We start from the raw sequence: 20,812 nt of genomic DNA, 5'->3' as shown, positions 1-20,812 counted from the left end.
AACTCATGAGGGGTCTTCACTCACCAAATGCTGAAGAATCAAGGCCAACCAAATATAATAATAACAAAAATGTATGAACCAATGTGAATTTCACAGTGTGAATCACATCTCATAGAATAAAGATAATGGCTCTGTGCTTCACAGTCCCTCTGTTGGCATGACCACTATGTTATCAGCCTAAGGATTCCCCAGGGATGAGAAAGCTTAAGGCTGATCTATTAGAATAGTTAGATGAGGGCAATGGCTTTCGAGAGTGAGTCAGGTGATATGATAATGTATTCACCTGTTTAGAAAATTGGAGAGGTAGAGCAAAGGAGAGGCAGTGGGGAAAGTAAAGGGAGAGGATCTTGGGTAATTTCCTTCTAGAGGTGAAATATTTTCAGAAAATTGTTCAGATTACAAAATGAGAGTTATTTCGAACCAAGCACCCAAATTTGAGTAGCACTGCAAAAATTGACCCTAAATGGTAATGAGAGATGGCATTTTATCATTCCCTGAATATGTTTCATAATGACATAAAGAAAAAATATTTTTTAAGTAATTTTCTTTAACTGGCTGTTTATCATAGTTATAAGAGAATGAAAGCAGAAATCATGGATATGCAATCAACAAACAGTAGATTGTACATATCAAAGAAATTCAGACTTAACAAGCCAGTTGTACAGTCTTTTTTCTTTGAAGACTTTTGCTCTTTTGTCTATCACTTTAAAGACACCAAAGTAAATAAAACACTCAAAATATTAAGTGCTAGTTATACCTAGACTGCAGATGTTCATAGCATCATTTTTTTTGCAGGTAAGATTTGTGCATTAGTTTGTAAAGTAGGATTTTATTAGCATTTAATAATAGCTAATAAATTTTATTCAACACTTGCCAAAATGTTAACCAATAATATTTATTTTTTAGTTTGCAAAAACTGCTTAGAAATAGAATTCCGTTACTCTAGCTAAGATAGACTAGAATATCACAGTTAAATATGTTGGCTACCTGGTGCTATTGATACTGGCATTCTGTGAAAGCCTATAGGCTATTTATTTCATCAGTGAAAAACATCTAATTTAAAACATTTAGCAGGGACTGAGGTTTCAAATAACCTCAGCTATTTTAAAATAGTTGCAAAAATAATAAGTTACTGTCCTATAAAAAGTTACGAATTACAATATGTTCCTAATACTAAATTTGACATATTTATGAACTGTCAGTAGCCTCAATAGAAACTCAGAAACTATTACCAGAGATTTTCATTAAAATTTAAAGTCTATAAATAACAAATAATGTCATATTTTACTTTTTAAAATAGAAAAATGATAAAAATATTTATCATTTCCTTTTGATGAATTCTGTCTAAAGTCATCAATATTATTTTATTATGATAACAGTAAATTTCACCATTTCTGTGGTGTTATATTGCTTCCAACTATATTCTGAACTACTACATTTCTCAAGTTAAACTTATTTACAGTTTTTTGGGGGGAGTATGAGGCTACTTTATAATGAGTTACACTTCACCACTTACAAATTATTTTTTAAATTAAGGGATACACTGTACTGGGTATCATCATTTATATATGTTATTTTTTTCAATCAGACAGAAACGTTTGATTGCTAGGCTGGACATGAAGCAGATTTGCTTTGCAAATGGTTTAGGAGTTTTGCCCCTTTGGTATTATAAAAAAAATGATCATTCCATCTATCAAAAATATATGAAAGCACAAATATTTCTGAAGCTGTTCAAAGAAATAGCTCTTAGAAAATAAAATTATGATTTTAAAGTTGTTGAGTACTTCCCTTAATTTAAGAATTGATGTTCTTAATATAGATCTTCATGACCTGATGCTGTTATCTCTACATGGTACAATTTTTTGACCTTTGGAATTATTCATAAGCCTCAAACACAGTCCTATGTTTTAAGCATGTCTTTGAAGTCTTTGACTAGACTCAATGTTTACAAGGATTCTCTCTGCATGAATTGGGTCATGTTGTTACCATGTCCTCACACCAAAGAAAAATGTAATTATGTATCAACACATACATGATTTATCCCTAGTTCTTCAGAATGAAAAACACAATTTGACTCAGCATTTTAGGAATTGTTGAAATATAGTCATAATTTAATTCGATTTTTCTAGGATGGCTTTTTGCGAGCATCTAATGCCATGTTTCTTTGAAAACATTAAGGCCCTTACTAAAAATCCAAGAGGTCGTTTGGTCATTTCAACTGTGTAAATAGAAGATAGATTTGTTCTGTCTCTAATTTTCAACAATTCCTAGGGTTCTACTGAGTAGTGAGACAATGCAAATGGACCACAGTTCCAAGCCAGGCTTTCCACAGAGAAAATCTGAGTCCAGCAAGTTCGATTAAGCTAGCTAATTTTCAGTCCAACAAGCTAATTTCCAGACAGACTCTTCTGATGTTTTCCCTCTGTTTGTAATTTGCATCATTAAATAGTTCGGTGTTTCAAAGCAGGCACAGTACTAAGGTCACAGGGCTTTGTGTTAAATAGCAACCACCTCGATTTTTCTTTTTTAAAGAAGGAACAGAGAGCAGCTGATCCTGCTGTAGTATGATTTTCTTTCTTTCTTAGTAGGAAGAGGCTGAAGTGTCTTGTGGATCACAGAAATTTTGCTTTGGTTTGGAGAACAGCTTTCCTCCGTGCCTTTGTGCTCCAGAAAGCAGCGTAGGATCACAGGTGGCCTTGATTATCAAGATTTTTTTTAATGGTGTCCCCCTCCCTTTCCTAGAACAGCAGGACATCTCCCTGACATGAATATCTCATTTTAAGTGGCACAAAATTCAAAAATCTTAAAGAGATATCCAAAACCTAAATTCGAAAACACACACACACACACACACACACACACACACACACCAAATCTACCACTGAACTTCAAAGGGAAAAATTGGTTAACAAACATTACTGGTACTACAAAAGGGTTATACAGGCAGATAAGTAGAGCTATGACCTCTCATGGCCAATTGTTCCTAGAAGGTTTCAAAGGACTGCTTCTCAAATAACATGCCAAATACAGAGAAAGCAGGAAAACACCTCTTCGTTCTTACCTATGCCTCTACAGAATAAAATAATTTCTCTTTGTCTCTCTGGTCACAGGAATATGTACTTTGGCTCATTGGCACCCTGGAGCACTGTTTCTACCCTACACGCTGACGTTAGTGCTAGTATTAAAAAATCTTCAATCATATAACTCCAAGCCATTCATATTAATGTGCCTGAGTCAAATTACCCTTTCTATTCTGCAGGGGGAAGAAAGACCATAAAATGCTCTCTGAATCCATAAGGACAACTCCGTTGGCACAGATGGGAATTTTGCTCTGAAGTGACAGCACTGCTTTCCTGGAACATGAACTAGTAACTGCAAAGAGTTTCTTTGGAAACACCATATTTTATCATTGACCCATCTTTACCATAGTGCACACTCCTAAACCATTCTATAGAGATGTTCCCCGGAAGTTAAAGATGGCTCAGAAGAAAAACTGTCATCTTTAACAAAGAACTGCACTAGATGTTTGTCGTGGGGGAAGGCCTAATTCAATTTGCAGTGTCTCTGGGTTTCTATTTTGACTCAAGTTGTTTTCAGCACATTCTCTCCACGTTACCAAAAGTTAGAAAGTGTATTTTAAGAAATGCCACCATTTTTTATATTTACTGAGAACAACATGCGCAGGGATTTATTTCCATGAAAATGCAGACTGCACAATTTAGAAACATGTAATGTAGAAGGATCCAACGTGTTTTAGGATACCACTAAAATGTAGGGAAGCTTTTGCCAGACAATAGGAGATCTTAATGTTGTGAAGTATGTACATGAAATTGTCTGTGTCTTTTCACTGACATTAGTTTTTATTGTGTTAGGAAAACTTGAGGATTATAAAGCATTCCACTCTTGAAAGGAATACTTTTTTTTTTAAAACTATCGTACACTAGTGCCAATCTCTTTCAAGAAGTAATACTGTTCCCTCCTCGCTTGTCCCTCGGCAATTGGCGTCCGGATTAAGTATAATGCTTACCCCTTTTGCATCTTGCTATCTCTGCCTCAGTAGAGTATGATCAGCTTGTGGGCAGGAACTGATTCCTATATAGCACGGATGCCATGCCTGGCACATTCGCTGAGCCAACTATACATGGAATTAAAGTGTATTTTATTTTTCTGTTCCAAACTGTGTCATGGCATCTCATTACATTTCAGTTATTTTTTTAAAAGATTTTATGTATTTATTCATGAGAGACACAGAAAGAGAAGCAGAGACATAGGCAGAGGCAGAAGCAGCACCCCCCCCCCCCCCCCGAGCCCGATGTGGGACTTAATCTCGGGACCCAGGGATCATGACCTGAGCCAAAGGCAGACACTCAACCACTGAGGCACCCAGGTGCCCCATATTTCAGTTATATTGAAGAGTTTTGATTTGTGGGGAGAAAAGCAGGAAACTAGGAAAGGCCACTCCAACAAAGACCAGATGCCATCAAGTTCCATTAGCAGAGCGAGTTTAAAAAAGCAACAGAAACCAACCCTCATCTGCAGGCTACGTATACAAATACTCGGATGCAAACTACCCTATGCTATTCGAAAGGATGGATTCTCCCATGAATTCACTATTCATCCTACCCTAGGGATGTTTGGAAAATAGGAACAGATTCAGTGATCTATCTTACTTGCCTATTTAGGTCCCATGGAAGACTATGAAAATACTTCAATAAAGTACGTGATGCAAGAAAGGTTCTTTTGAGTGTATTCTGATGTGTGCAAACATGACATATTTAATTAGTATTATATTCCATCTTTTAAAAGACACGCAAGATTTGAGATATGATAATTACTTTTTAACAACTTAAAGCTGCTAAACTTCCAGGGAACCGTAACTGTTACTCAGTGCGGACTGCAGTGCGGATCACACAACCACAAAAACTAGAGCCGGAAACTTCTTTTCTTGGTACCTCTCCACGGAACGCGGCTAAGGAGTGGTGCATCTGTGTCTGAAGTCCATGCGGCTAAAAGCAAAACCGGCGAAACAGCTGCATTAAATAGATCTCGGAGTGACTTGCGGTGGGTAACAGATGTGTCACCCAGGACTTTTGTTCATCCATTGCACTTAGGTTGAAGAGAATCACCGGGCTTTTAATTTTGTTCAAGAAAACTAGTCTTCAAAAAAAGCAATTTTTTGGCCCCCACTCTATCGGGCAGCACAGAATTTTCAAAGCAGCGCAGTGTTGTAAAAAATGCCCTTTTAATCAGATTACCCTTGGCGAACGTCCCAAACTCAGGCTGAAGTGCAGTGCTTGTAGTTTCTCAACAGCTTACACTAAGCCTGCACCATGGAAATAATCTACTTTTAAAACCCAGGAAACAAATCGACTGCACTAAGGACATAAGTCGCTGTCATTAGGGAGTGATTAGGCTAAACATTTTTATACACTCTCCTAGCCCACTTTCAAATTCTATATCTCTGGCCGGTAGGAGGAAAGGTACTTCAGGTGAGTGTTCCTCGGAACAACCATGCAGAAATCCAAATGAATAGAATGGTAGGAGAAAGAATGAGAAGGCCCCCTGCTTCAACTTTAACCTGCTGATACCTAAATCGGGCTTCTCTGAACCCAAACCGGAGAGTTTGTCACCTAACACACGCACAAAATATTTTTTTTTCAGCATAGCTATCTCCAGGCCTCAACATATCGCACGTTCTTTATTTATTTTAGGCTAGCACGTTTCCTGTGTTGCATGCTCAAATTAAAAAAAAAAAAAAATCTGTGGGAATTAAGAACAAGACAGTGTTTTTACCATTTAATATTAGACTATTCATTTATCTTTAACAGTGAGTGTTAGATGCGGGGATTGATGACTGACTCATCGTGATGTTATATTGTGGAAGATAATAGGAAGTTACAGCACAGTCCTAAATAGGGCCACCCCTTCCTGTCCCAACACACCCACACACACCTCCCACCCCAGTACACACGGGCCCCCGTGAAGAGCTCTGGGAATAGGACACTTAAAATCCCACATTATACCTGTGAAATGTTTATACTCTCTAGCGAAACTCTTCACATTGAGTTTCCTGGTTTTAAAGTCACTTCTGAGCCTTTTTCCTTGTTCCTTTTGTTTTCAGTTTGCTTCTGAGAAATAAGAGCGAAAAATCCCAACATGTTGGAAATGTGTAGACAACACTGATTTATTTAATGAAAGAAGCTGAGGATACGTTTTCAGCCAGTGCATATGAGAGGTTTATTTTTGCCCCATGTGACTGAAAAAAGGATTGGATTTAAGAATGGACTATTCTACTGGCCCAAAGCTCTTGTCCGGGCAATGTTTAAGTCCTACTCTGGACATTCTGCTGATAGTTTCATTTCTAATTTATGAAACATTTCATTAATCCTCGATCTGTCAGCTCTTCTTGACAATAGAGGCTGACAGACAAAAGATTAAAATTTATTAAATACTCCACACTTTCCAAGTTTTTGAGACGCTCTGTTCATTTCAGTCCCTATTTTCACCTAATTTCAAATAAACGGCACTTCTCTGAATTCACCCAGGAAGAAGTAGACAACGCAGCACCACAATCTTTAAACACCAAAATACACAACACCGAATCTAAACATGACATACAGAAAAAAAAAAAAATCAAAGCACAGCTATCCTTGAGCAGAATTGCTAGCACGCACATTGAAAGCACCTCCTAGCCCAAGTATTGCAAGCATACGTTTTTTTTTTTGTATGCTCTTCTTCCTCATCCTCTTGCCTCACCCCCCCCCCCACTTTTCCAATCTCATAAATAATTCATGAACTGATAAATATGCAATTTCAAAAAGTGCAGACAAGGCAGCACTGCATTAAAAAAAGGGGGGGGGGCGGGGGCTTGTGCTTCTCACACACGAGTCCTGTGCTGCACTTTACGGACGGCAGACCCGCCGGCGTTCAAGCCCTGCGTTGTGCACATGCCGGGACAGCGACTGCCTCTCGGGTCAGACACCTGGCCAGACACCGTCCGAGCTGTCTGGAGAGGGCTGTAATGCATGACATGTAGACACCCAAAGAGATCTGGGTAGCAGGGTTTTAGAGCTTGGCTCTCCCGTTGGAACCGTGAATGAATGGGTTCGAGGGTTCGCCCTGTCGGGTGGGCAGAGCCGAGCCGCACGTCTGGCAGGTGGGCTGAGTCCCAGGTGATAACACCACAAAGGGCTCAGGCAGCCAAGGTTGCTCCTGAGCAAGAGTCACTTATTTGACATCATAAGAACAGTCTTCCGGGGCCAGTTTAACACGATCAACAGTAAACCGATCTGCCTGGGCTTCCAAACAGGTGAAACGGCCCATCGGAGAGCCGTGGGGCCGGCAGAGCTGAGAACGTCCATCTTGTGGGCTGATCACCTGATCGCCAGCCGGACACAAAATGGAGGCGAGGCCTTCTCAGCAGCTCAGGGCTGAGGCGTCGCAGCAAATGGCTGGAGGGGGTGAAGACGTTCCCTAAAGAACAGTGGGCGTCTGAGCAGATAAATATTCCAGGTAGTGTAGGGAATACAGAGAGCAAATGTACCAAGCACAGCGATCATCGATAGATGGGAATAAAGGACCCATCTGAAGGGGAGCTTTTCTAGTTTAGCAACAGTTAAGTCCAAACACACACACACACACACACACACACACACACACACACACACTGATTTGAGTCTGAAATGTAACCTTTCAAATGAACACTTAAATTGGAAAACACCATGGGTAAGAAATAGACCACAGCATTTAATTTGGACTGGCTAGTTGGAAGCCTATATTTACTGTACTATAATTTCAAATTTAATTAAGTCACACTGCTGACGCCAGTAGCATCAACACAGTAAAGATGATTAATTGCATGCGTAAATGAAATATAAACAGCCCTAAAAGTAACATTAATGCAGAACCTTGCGCGCAGAAATGCTATGATAGATTTAAGTGTAAGCGCCTACCTGCGTCTTTGAGACACATGCCAGAATTGGGATAAGGGCCTTGCATTTGAATGTAATCACTGTACCAAAAATATAACCTTTTACGGGTCATTATTTTTCCAAGACATGTGTCCAACCTCCCCTTTCCCTCTCCTCCTGTACCTCAACCCCCAACATGATTTGTTATCTTATAGAAGACTTTTCACACAATTTGCATTGTCATCTTATGGATTGGCTACCGGTACACAAACATGAGCTGACACACTGCAATGGGAGGACTGGGCTGTCACAACAAGGCAGCTGGACTCTTATATATTCCACTTTGCTCCCATTGTACTTCCATTCACAGCAGCAGTAGGACAAAGGGCCTGACAGAGCTAACCACGGATTGTCACCTTGATTTGTCCAGTCTAGCAGATATGCAGAAATGAATTATATTCTCCTGCTTATGAACACAACACAGAAGCAAATAAGCTTGCAAACAGCATCTTCCAAACCATATTATCTAAGAAACATCAAGCTTCTTCATAGATACTACATGCTGCCTCGCTCAGTAGGTGAGGAAAAGCAGAAAGAACCATCCGATTAGGGAAGACACAAAAAGGCTCTCCTCCCGTAATATATTCTTGACATTAGAGCCTAAACTCTCTCTGATTGAGAGATATGTAATTTGTATTCTGCTTAGCTTTTATTTTTGATGAACACTATCACAGTGCTTCAAAACGCAAACTTAAATCATATTTTTGAGAAGAATGTGCTATGTGAAACCTAGTAAATAAAGCTGTTGTTCTTTTAAGAGAAACTAAGTTAAATTGAAATGTTCTGAAAAATGACAAAATGAATGAGTTCACTCAATGTCTGTTATACTTCTCCATAAACCCAAAGCCTGTATTATTTAAATTTTACCAAATGTTAAAGCTCTAAGACTGAAAGCACCCAAAATAGTTGGCTGCTAATGAGAAAATTCTCTGGAAGATTTTTTTTTTTTTAATGCCGGTTGTTTAATTTACTACTTTATTGACAAGGTATTTGTATGCCTTTGAGATTCACGCAGTTTTAATAGCCACACGTGGATAAATGAAGCAGACAAGGTTTTGCTGTTTCTTTATGGAAAGATGCCTTCGAAATCAGAGAAAAAGGGAAAACTGTTTTCTACCAGCTTTTTGAGGGAAGGTAGAAGAACATTTCTCCTTGCAGCAATAAAAAAAAAAAAAAAATTGTGGCCTTCTTTAAAAAAAAAGGTGAAGATAAAAATCACTTCACACACATGCACTTAGTAATTCTTTCATTTTTGTAGACAATGCAGGTGCTTGCTGATCCCTCAAAAGACACTTTTTCACAAAACCGGAGCCTCATGTTTAAGCACTCTTTGGACAGCATGATGTAACCTACGGCTTGTTTTATGATTATTTTTTAATTCTACCCACCTTGATGGTATGTGCAGAGTGCTTGGCTCTGAAGAAAAGCCTTGAGAAGCATTTTTTTTTTTTTTTAATATATGAGACAGGGCTAATCTGAAGATAAAGCGTTGAAAAACCAAACTATTGCATTTTGTGTCTGAGCATATAATGTTTAGAATACCCACACTAAAAATATGTCTCATTCAAAAGACCTATTAATTTTGAATTTTAAAATACACGATTCTATTGTCTTCTGCTTATACATATGGATTCTGTTCACAAGGCAACACTTGGTACCTAGTGTTTTAAATGGTGACTAGCATAAACCAACATGATACACGTAGTAGACAGTATGTATGAAAAGAACATAAAACCCTACCCCATACAGAAATGCAAATGTTATTTGATCAAAGGGCTGCACGTTCCCAGTGAAGGATTCGGTCAAAATAAAACCTTCACTTTAGGAAGATGCATAAGGAAATCTTGCATAATTCGTTTCAAGTTTCTTTAGGAAAAAAAATCTAAATGTACCAAAAATTACTGTTTATTATTGTCCAAGGAAAAATTGTACGAATGTGTTTTTCCTCAGAATTCTATGCAGCCAACCATAAGAGCTCTGCGGCCGTTCACCTGACTGCAGCAGAATCGAGGCTTGATGGTTACGGTGGGTGACAGAAGAGGGGCCGTTGGAAGTGCTATTATGCAGTTTGCACGGGAAGATTTCAGCACATTTCAGCTTTATCTAGTTATGCTAGGTAGTTGTGGTGTTTTTTTCCTTTCCTTTTACTAGTTGTGCATGGCTTCCAGTACTAAAATCCGACTTGTACTGTGTGACCACCATTTACAGCACCCTGTGCTTTAAGATTTAGCATTATTTGACAGATTTTCAAGTTGCTTTGGCATTTCAATCTGCTTTATAGTTGTAAATAAAATTCACACATTAGTGCCTTCATCCACATGGTCCCCTTTAAAAAAATGTAATTCCACTTTATCCCTTTATTTTAATCATAAGTTCCAAGGACATAATACAGAGTACGAGGTTTTTCTCCTAATTCATGGCAGAAATACATGCCCAGGTTAGGGCTTTTGTGGAAAAAAAAATGAGATCTTAAACATTAAATGGGTTCCTCAAAGCTTGTCTTCTGTGCTTAAAATATAACATGTACATTTTTCTTTAAAATTGAGCATATTAAACATGATTCTAAAATTTGGAGTTATTTGCAATTATTTTATAATAAGTACAATTAGATCTCTGCACAGAAGGTGGAAGAGCATTTTATAGTCATTAAAGAGGGGATAAAATGCCAAGGTTGAAATTTAAAGGTTTAAAATAAACACATACGACCAGCTAATTTTTTTTTAATCAATAATTATGCTTAAGGAAAAAACATGGTCCAAAGCATTTCATGGAAAATGCAAATGAAATATTTAGAAATATAAGATTTTGTCTCAGAATCTTAATTGTTCATTCCCTTCCCTCATTACATCACCACCCCAAGCCAGAATGTTCCTTTGAAATGTAGGTTAAAAGGGGGGGGGGGATCAAATCACCGTTCAGTATTGCCCTAAACTTTCATTACATTTGAGAGCAAGGCAAGCCACACCACTCTACTCCCTGATATATTGTTGAGTGGGCCGTCTGAGGTTCTATTTTCCACATAGGGTCAAGACTGCTGACATGGGATTAATCAGCTACTCCTCCTAAACCATGAATCAGAACAATTGCTGTCAGTTTCATATGGTACAACTGCCTGGAAATAGAAGAGTTGGAAAGTGAGAGAACATATCAGGAACGTAGGAAAGAAAATGTTAGTGGATAGTTGTAACTCCAGTTTGGCCACTTGTGATTTGGTGTAGTAACCAAATTAAAAAGATGAAATACATGTGCAACCAAGTGATTCTGGAACATCAGTTCCCATCTTTTATCCTCCCCCCCCCTTTGAGATCTTGTTCTTATTATCAATTGTAACATTTTATAAAAACTTACACTCATTTAACTTTCTTTTGGTAGGCACCATTTATGTCCAAGTCCACATTTAAACATGTCTGTTGACCCAGGGTTAAATTCAGCGAAGCCTGTGCAAAATGCGTGCAGCTCTTCTGCATACATATTGCAAAGCCAACATTGTATTTAACCTCTCCGTGAATGTTTGCATTACAGAATTGGAAAATACTAGGTGCAAATGTCTGCATAAAGGGGAACTGAAATCCTTCACTATTAGGGAGGAGTGTGACAAGCTTCTTTTTATACTAGGATACACTTATGTTAAAATGGCCTTGCTCCTAAATGAGATTGCATCTATTACTAACAATGATATGAAAATGGACACTTATTGATCACATGTTTGGAAAAATAACCATCTCTTGCTTTATAAATGACAGTCAGACAAAGCCAAGAATAATTTTTCTTGTGGATAAAGTATTATATTCAAAAGCTCTTTCTACTTGTTAGCATTAGAATTGGATATTTACAGGAAAGCAAGTGTTAAGACTAAATGATATAACGTATGATCAGGCTACACGAGCAAAAGTGATTAATTATTGTGCCATAAAAATGAAACAATATTTTATTAGAAAATAGAAAAGTGCCAGGAATTTTTTAAAATGAAAACTTATTTTCAATTAAGTTTAATATTATTCAATAGCAATATTGCGTTCAATTTTAAGATAGAGTGCTCTAGAAAATAGTCCTGCCATGATTAAAAAAGTAAATAGACGTTTTATGTTGATAGATTTTTTTAAAGGTTAAAGAATTTGTTATTCAAAATGTTAAGAATAAAAATTATATATAAATATAATAATGTACAGAGTCATTTATAAATATAATTATTTTCTATGTACCCTGAGGTTTGCTTTTACATAACTGATTAAGGGCAATAAATTTATTTTGATGCTTCATGATGTTACCACAAAAATGATCATGGCACATGATATAAAAATATTCACATTGGCAGTAAATAGTGAAAAAATTATAAACCTATAAACTAAATCATTCAACATATACTCAAATTGTATTTTAGCTTTTTTCATTGAAGTATGGTTCACACAGTGTTACATTAAATTATATTTTATTGTAACCACATAGTACAGACATATGAGCAATTAGAGGTTTGTTATTATTAAACATATTGTAGAAACAGTGTGTTAAATGAAATAGAATTATCCCAAAAGAAAGGTACGTAATACAAAAAATACATATTGTAATTTTAGTAGGCAATAGTAAGCACTCACTTTATACCACAAAAAATCTATAGTCATTTTAAATGCAAAATTTAGTAGACTCTTTAAGATGACGGAATCACTGAAGAAATAAAATGGAAGTAACTATAGTTTGTCACAAGGATTTATTCTTTTCCAAAAGAATTTGCTGTATAACTTTAAGACATCACTTGAAAGAAATGTATAGCTATCATTATCATCTCTTTAACTCCAGAACAATATTTAAAGTGTTTTTGTAAATCTGTTCAGTTGATTAAATGGTAATGGAAATTGAACTTAAGACTGTCAATACTTCAATGAAAAAGACTTTTGTTTACTAGAAAAAAAGTGCAAAATTTTGTGACCATAAATTGGTCATGCAAAAGCACCTACAAGAAGCATGGCTTTTGGAAATAGCTCACTTATTTTTACCTAAATGGAATAAAAAATTAATGCATTTTATAATTGATGAAATATTTGATTATAAAAATAATTGGTTATAGTGTAATTCAAAATGACTGTTTAACATTACTCTGACAATGATTTATAAGATGTTTGATAAAATTACTGCCAAGTTTTCAAATTGTACAAGGCAGTCTAAATAATTGGTAAAAGGCTATTTAGAATAATTTTCATCTTTTTATTAATTTTTATAAGTAAAAACATAAAAATATTACCAAAGAAGTCCATAAATGTACTAGGCCCTACATGTATCTGTCTAACATTTTTCCAGGATATATTCCAATTTGGAACATTTAGTGCTATTCTTTATATTCTAAAAGAAAATCCATATTACCAATATTATTGCCCTAAATCTTGAATGAAAGCATTATAATGAATCACAAATTGTATCATACTCCTTTTTGAGAATGAGAATATTCTGCTGATCCAAAATCAAATAACATGCGCTATATATGTTTTTAAATGATTTGATAAAGGTGGTCAGAGATGAAAACACATGACATGAATCTCAGAGTAAAATTGGAGGAACCAAGAGAAAATAATGAAGAACAGGTGTAAGGCTTAATATTATATCTGAATACAATTTCTGCAAGACAAAGTAAAAGTGCTACAGAAATGCAGAGGTGCTCACAAAGAGTGGGCGGAGGGAAGAGGCTAGGGAAGAGGAAAGAGGGGATCTTGATAACCTTTAATAAGGCAACCAATTCATTGATGTGACTCCTCCCATTCTGCCCAGAATGATTTGCACTTAGAAAGGCTGGACACCTAGATCAAAGCCATACTCAGCCTCTGGACTCTTGCTAACTTGTCCTCAATTATAGATGACCTTTAGGCAAGGGAGGGAAAAGAAATATTTCTTTACCATTAAATGGAACAAAATTAGTATTTTTAAATTGCTGAGTACACACTGCACAACTGAACTCAGGAACATTTTTACTTGCCTTTTCTCTCTCTGTTTCCTCTATTTTCTGCATACAATTTCAGAAAAGAGTTTTAAATTATTATGTATGCCTTTAAACAATATGATCAATACTGAACATTCTTTATAAATTCCATTTTAATCTATGTAAAAGAACAAGAAGCATGTATAAGGAAGATATATAATTTTTTTCTGTAAAAAATTAAATTGTTGTAAAACCTTGATTTCTCTTAATGAAAGTAATACAGAATTGCTAATCATATTAAAACCTGAATACTATTATCTTCACTTGAAAAGAAAATCCTTTAACAATTTTCTTACCAAATATATGGGTGATATCTCAAAACTAGAAAACTATAGAATGTAATTCAAGAAAAAGAATTCTGCTGATGAGCGAAGAATTTTTTAAAAATATATCTGGAAAAGACTTTGGTATTTTAAAAATTATCTTTAGCTTTATGTAAAATTTTTTATTTGTGACACAAGTAAATAAATTCTTTAGTTAAATGCTACCCTAAAAATCCACATGAAAGAAACAAAACTATCACAGGATAATAATAGCATTGTCAAACAAGAACTCTAAAATATCAACACACTCTCTAGGTAGTATTTGGTCAATATAATTTTCCCTATAATTAGGAATCTACTCTCAGAGACTCTAAGTCACACACATTATCTAGTCTCAAATCATTTGAATCTGTTAGGAAATTTTTTTCTCATGTCTTTAAAAAAAAGCATTTATGTCTCTCTTGCCTTTAACAGAGAAATAGCATTTTAAAAGTTTTTCACTGAGTCCTTTTTTGTTCAAAGATAAACATGTTTGTAATTCTTTTTTTTTTCTTTTTTAACCCTTTTTATAAAATCTGGAAAAATAGGAAAAATGTAAAATAGAAAATAAATTGTCTACAATGCTAACAACCATAGGCAATTACTGGATATATTTTAGAATATTTCCTTCCAGTCTTTTTTTTTTTTCTGCAGGATTTTGCTTTTTATAAAAATTTATATTACAAATTTTATTTAATATAATAGCCAGCTCTTTTGTTCCAAAGCATGTTATTAGAACATTCCCACATCACTGTATGCCCTTTGTAAACAAAACTGTAAAGGTTATATGATAGCCAATCATATGAAAATGTTAGCTAGATCTCTTGTATGGAAGCAAGAAAGGAAATTTGTTATTTGAACAATATTATGGTGACTACTTTGGTGAAAATAATAATCACCTTTGGCTTTTTCTCTCTTTTTCTTTTTACAGTTTAGAATTTGGTCAGTTATTTAAAACAAAAGATAAAAATAAAAAACACTGTATTATAGTGAAAATGTTTATCAGATGAAGAGCTCAGCTTTAACAACACGCCTTGCCAAAAAGCTTTGCAAATCGTTCCTCACTTGGGAGCATGTGAGAAAGGGCTGTAATAAGAATAGCTGAGATTTGCTGGAGCCAAAGCTTACAGAAAGAAGAATCTGCAGGTTTAAAAAGGTAATGCTATAATCTTAAATTTATTTAGAGGAAACCACAGATATGTAGTGCAACCATTTGCAAATATCATTTGAAAAGGACACATAGCTATGAATTCCATATTTGTTTCAGATGACCTTGTTGTTTTGTATGCTGAGATGATATTTGTGTGTGTGATATATGTATAGTCACCTTAAAATGTAGTGAGAAGCAAAGTCACAAGAATGGCTAAATGAAATAATGAGGAAAATGTGCATGAGGTGTGTAAACAAGGTGCCCATTTTGGTAGACTTAACATTTCAGGTTAACATAAAGATCTCTTTTCCTGGCCAACTTTTTCACTGAAAAAAAAAAAATTCCCCCAAAGAAAGCAATGGTTCGATTTATATCAATAGGAGTTTTGGAGTTATTTAGGAACACCTTGCCGAAAAACCAACAAATCCCCAGTCATTATTACACAGGATTTCTGACATATGGGCAAATATTTTTTTCTCCTCTTTCACTGATTGTCCTAATTGACTGAAATGACTTAATGCTAAAGATATGGTGGAATATCTTGAAATAAGTGTGATGATCAATTTAACAAGTTGATTGATTTTTCTGGTATTTAATTGAACAGTTATTTTGCTTAATTGATCATCTTATTTACTTTGGGAGGTGTAGTGTGTGTGTGTTGACAGGGAACGGTGGGCAGGAAAGCATCAATGTCTATGGAGAAGTAGAAATTATCACAGATGCAGAAAGTATTTAAAATAATGCACGCAGGCATCTCTGAAGTCTTGATTACAAGTGTCAAATGTTTCTCACATGTTTCAACTATAAAATGATCCTGACTCCATTACTTTAGAGAGCCAAAACATATAGTATTTGCATGTTGAAGATCTAGATGGAGTATTAATTGTGCTCTTTCTCATTGGAGTTTATTTTCAAAGCAAAGTGCTCAGGATATACTTAGAAACATGGTTTGATATATCCATGCTTGCAAAGGGGAACAGGGTTAATTTAAATGATTCTATAAAAACAAGTATGTCCTAAGCTGTGCCTTCTGAGTTGTTTCTGCTGGTTTATTTTAATATGAAAAAATAATCAAATCTCTGCTTGTTAAGAAGATTGCATAATATATTAATTTATCTGAAATTAGGATACACTTGATATCATGTGAGTTCCAGACATGCAAAGGAAAGACAAAATTATGAGCCCAAATACAAAGGAAGGGTCTAAGCTTGAGTATCCATTTTATTTCAACCCTCATTTTGTAAAGTTACACAGTGCTCATTCTTCAGTTAATGAAAAAAGTAATAGTTTCCTTTTTTTTTCCCCAGCAAATCATCAAATTGAAGAATGAGCACTACTAAATTTGAAGGAAAGTGAAAACTAAAGATGTTCTTTCCTGTTTTCCTTGGGGGTGTAAAAGGAGATTGTTCTTTTCCAATTTATTTTGTACCAGGAAGTTAAATTTTATTTTGTGGATAATTTAATTACCTTCTATACCTCATGGATTTAGAACATTTCAAGGAATGTTTCCACTTCCCACTTTTCCCCCATACCTCATATATGATATGTGATAGAACTCTTTGAAATGCTAGTGTTTTCACATGAGGCTAATTCCTTGAGAATATAATCTTTGTCTTTCTAAGGGAACATATGTGTGAATTACAAATTCATATCTTAATCTTGTAGAATATATCCAGTCCTTTTAAAATACTCACTAAATTCTCTCTTTCTCTCTCTCTTTTTCCTCATTTAGTTACTTCCTTCTAAGATGCTACAAGCAATTCCACTGGCAGATCCCCATTCATGTACCATATAATTGTTTCCTGATTTGGGATACCAAAATGATAGAAAACATATGAGGTTTGAGTATAAAGTAATGAGGCACCAATCTTACAAACAGACCCAAACTTACATTTTCAAATCAATCTTTTCATTCAGAGGCATCACCTCCAGAGTCTGTACCCATTCCATTTGTATGGCCATTCTTCTCTTTAAAATTACTCTCTTGATGGACATCCTGTTTACAAATCTGTAATGAGTTCCAATTATCATATATTGAGAGAATTTGTATTATCATTCAGGGACAGTATTGGTGAACAGATAGGTGACCTAGCTTGTTTTAGGTAAAGAAGAGAAAGAAAAAGAAGAGAAAGGTTATAGGAGCCTGGGTGATATAATCATGTGGCCAGTCTTCTTGTGTGAATCAGGAACATATTCAGAAGATTATTCTGAAAGATGAATTTCAAAATAAATTTTGAACAAAGAGTAGTTTTGGTGAACTGGAAGGATGGGCTCCAATATACCTCATTCGAAAGACAATATACACTTGGGTCTATGCACACTAATTTGCTACTTTTTTAATATACATACTCATTACTTTATGGCAACACTTTATATGATTTTTGCTGCATTTACATCTTGAAAGAGAAAAAAAATTATAACCAGAGTAGTTAGAAACTGAAGCTAACAGTATATTCTGTAGCTTGGGTCCCGACCAGTTGGTTATTTTCTTCCAGATTTGCCATTTATAAATAGAGAGCTTTTACACTTGGTTCCAACTCATTGGGTTTTGCCTACAGAGTCTTTTATTTGGGCATTTCTTCCATTAGTCACACAAGAACGTCACTCTTTTTACCTTACCATCATTATTTTTGACCCCTAAAATGGCATTATCTTGTTTGGAATACCCAGTTTATACATTAGACTTGACTCAGAATAAATTATCATTGTTTCTTGAACCAAAATAATTCTTAAAGAAAAAAGGATTCTCAGACTTTAATGGCAGTCTGTGTACTTTAAAGAATATGTTACAGATTGTGAAAAAAATTTCAAAAATTCCTTTTAGTAATATTTTGATCAAGGCTACTCTTGGCTTAAGAGCTCTACTATTTGAAGGGGACAGCCTTCTGAGTCTCCAATTTCAGATTTGTGCATCTAAAACATTTCCACAAAATTAATTATCACACATCTATTTATTGCAAAACATACGATTACAAAATTTTAGATGTAGTGACTATAAGTCACATTAGTGCTTTCTCTCTATGAATAATCTTTAACTTAGGGGTTAAAATCAATGTAGAATAAAAGTTGGATTAAAGGGTATACTAAACTAATTTTAATTGTAAAATAAAATCATTTTCAGATGTAGTATCTTATTTTCTGTGACTCTCTCCCTATTCCAGGGAAATATTTTGCTGGGAGAAATTGTTACTTTTGACCACAAAAGTTTGGAATATGAAAGAACAAATATATTTCAATGTATCATGGAAAAGAAGTAACAAACAAAACAAAAACTTGGTAATATTAGATTTATCAATATACAATTATTAACATTTTATCTACTGACTTACTTAAATTAGGTAAATGTCCATAGATTATATAAGACACTGTCTTGGCAAGGAAGCCATCAAACCCGTTAATATATTCCTCTGGGCCAATTTCTTATGTGTAGGTTTGGGTATTTTAAAAGGTAACTATGTGGAATATTTTAATTCCTCTTTTTAATTCTCTGTTGCTTTATTTGGCTTAAATGGAGGAATCTAAAATTTCATTCGGAGATAATCTTTGTAAATGTGCCTTGAAAAATCTTTGTAATTTGTTAATATGTTGTTTCGTCCCTTAGCCATTAGAGCTTAAAAACCAACTCTAAGAACCACCTCTATAGTTAAGGCTCAAGAATTTTCTGAACCTTTTAGGCCAAGCTGCCTCCACTCCTTCAGATTTCCTATACATTTCCTATAACACCAAACATTATCAGGCAAAGTTATAAAAATGTGATGGATCAGTAGGTTATTTTCAGAGCAAGAGAGGATTCAATAATTTCCTCTAATCCCATATTCTGTATATGAGAAAACCAAGACCCAGAAGTAGAAGATGACTTTGCTCAAGGTCACTTAGTTTACTGGTGACCTTTACACGTTCAGTAAAACGTGAAGAATTTTTCTAATATGTCTTAGGACATACCCCCTACTCCATAGAGGGGTAGAAGAAAAAATATTGTCTCTTTTTCTTGATATCGTAGTATTTAGCTCGTTCAATGCAATTCACAACTGAGATTTAGAACTCAGTTAGGCTATGGTGGAGTTTTTTTTTTCCTTGACAATGAAAAGATACATTTTTCGAGAGGAAATAAAAAAGAAATCAAGACTAAATTAGGTCAAGTTTTGAAACCACCAAACTGGAGCTGACTCAAAACTTTTCCAGAACAGTTAGTGCCCCTTCACTATCAGCAGTGATGGTAGCTAGCAGCAAACTTGTCTCTGGAGCCCTCACCAGCACTGTAGCAATGCCAGGGAGGGGGCTGGGACAGCTGTGATGGGGGGTGGCCCCCTGCCACAGGGACAAGCTCCCAGGGAATTCTTTAAGGAAACCAAAGGTCTTTCGGTATGGTCATTGTGTTCTTCCTTATTTGGAATTCTGTTTATGTTGCTAACAATAGCATAGATTTTCCTTAATGAATATTTTTCCTGCTAAAAGACGGTGAGAAATAGATTATGTGCCTCTTTTTAATATTAGTTCATTAAATTAAAATAGTTCTGACTTGCAATGAGGCCTTTTGCTTTTGGTGTTACGATCAGTTTGCAGATAATGTCCATAGCAATACATGTGTGCCCTGCAAAAATGATCTTTTTAATCAAGGTAAGTTAGTGTTAGCACTCTTGTGTGATAATTTGAGTTTTTCTGATGGTGGAATAAAGCTAAGCATAGAAATGCAGCTATTCCATAATGTGGATCTCTGCATATAGTTGAAACCATTTTCTTCCCTCAAACTCCATGACCCTACTGCCAAAAATATATATGTCTTATTTTTCATCCCATTTTTCAAAATACAAGTGTTAAGTTAGACTATTTTTCCCATTTTCTTACAGATGATTGGGGGAAGGGAGACTCTTTCAAAATCCCCTATGCAAAACTAAAGGGAAAACATGACCACATTCTTGATGATTGTATTTACTAAATCACTCCCAAATTAGACGCTTCAGAAACAACATGCTACATAAATAGCAAATATTCAATTCATGCATTGCCTGGAGGCTTTGGACTACATTACCCTACATATCTATCACAGGAACAATAGAATAAAATGATTCTGCAAGGTTAGAGAAATCAAACCCACTCAGCCACACTCTTCACAAGGAATATTTGGATAACCAAGGCTTCATGCAAATATTTGTTACTAGCCATTATGACAAGCTGGGGACATTCCATGATCTTATTAGTATCTAGTCATTCACAGTTTGCTTCTTCTGTATCAAAACATGCACACAGATAATAGGAATAAATTGTTTATTTCCCATGTTACTAGGCAATTATAAATATTTCAGCAAAAGGGTTATACTGTGCCAAGGTTAGAATCTAATAGAATAATTCAAGAAGCAAATGCCATTGTCTGGTAGGCTAACGCTGATGTTTCCAAATAGTCCTCATTCGATTGGCTTTTAGAAAA

The 20,812-nt window shown here is 35.3% G+C and overlaps 2 long non-coding RNA genes across 7 annotated transcripts in view; one reads left to right on the top strand and one right to left on the bottom strand.

Annotated features, from left to right (window-relative positions):
• LOC140620347 (uncharacterized) overlaps positions 1-20,812 on the bottom strand; it is a 445,283-nt gene that overhangs the window by 127,910 nt on the left and 296,561 nt on the right. The gene's annotated exons all lie outside the window — the stretch shown is intronic.
• LOC140619994 (uncharacterized) lies at positions 7,153-20,285 on the top strand. Its single transcript, XR_012019750.1, has 4 exons — positions 7,153-7,512; positions 9,921-10,086; positions 15,169-15,393; positions 17,120-20,285. It is a non-coding gene; the product is annotated as an uncharacterized lncRNA (long non-coding RNA).

Source organism: Canis lupus, chromosome 28 (assembly GCF_048164855.1).
Source record: "Canis lupus baileyi chromosome 28, mCanLup2.hap1, whole genome shotgun sequence".
Classification (NCBI taxonomy): Eukaryota; Metazoa; Chordata; class Mammalia; order Carnivora; family Canidae; genus Canis; species Canis lupus.
The sequence above is the reverse complement of the archived record's forward strand: the minus strand, read 5'-3'. Positions and strand labels throughout refer to the sequence as shown.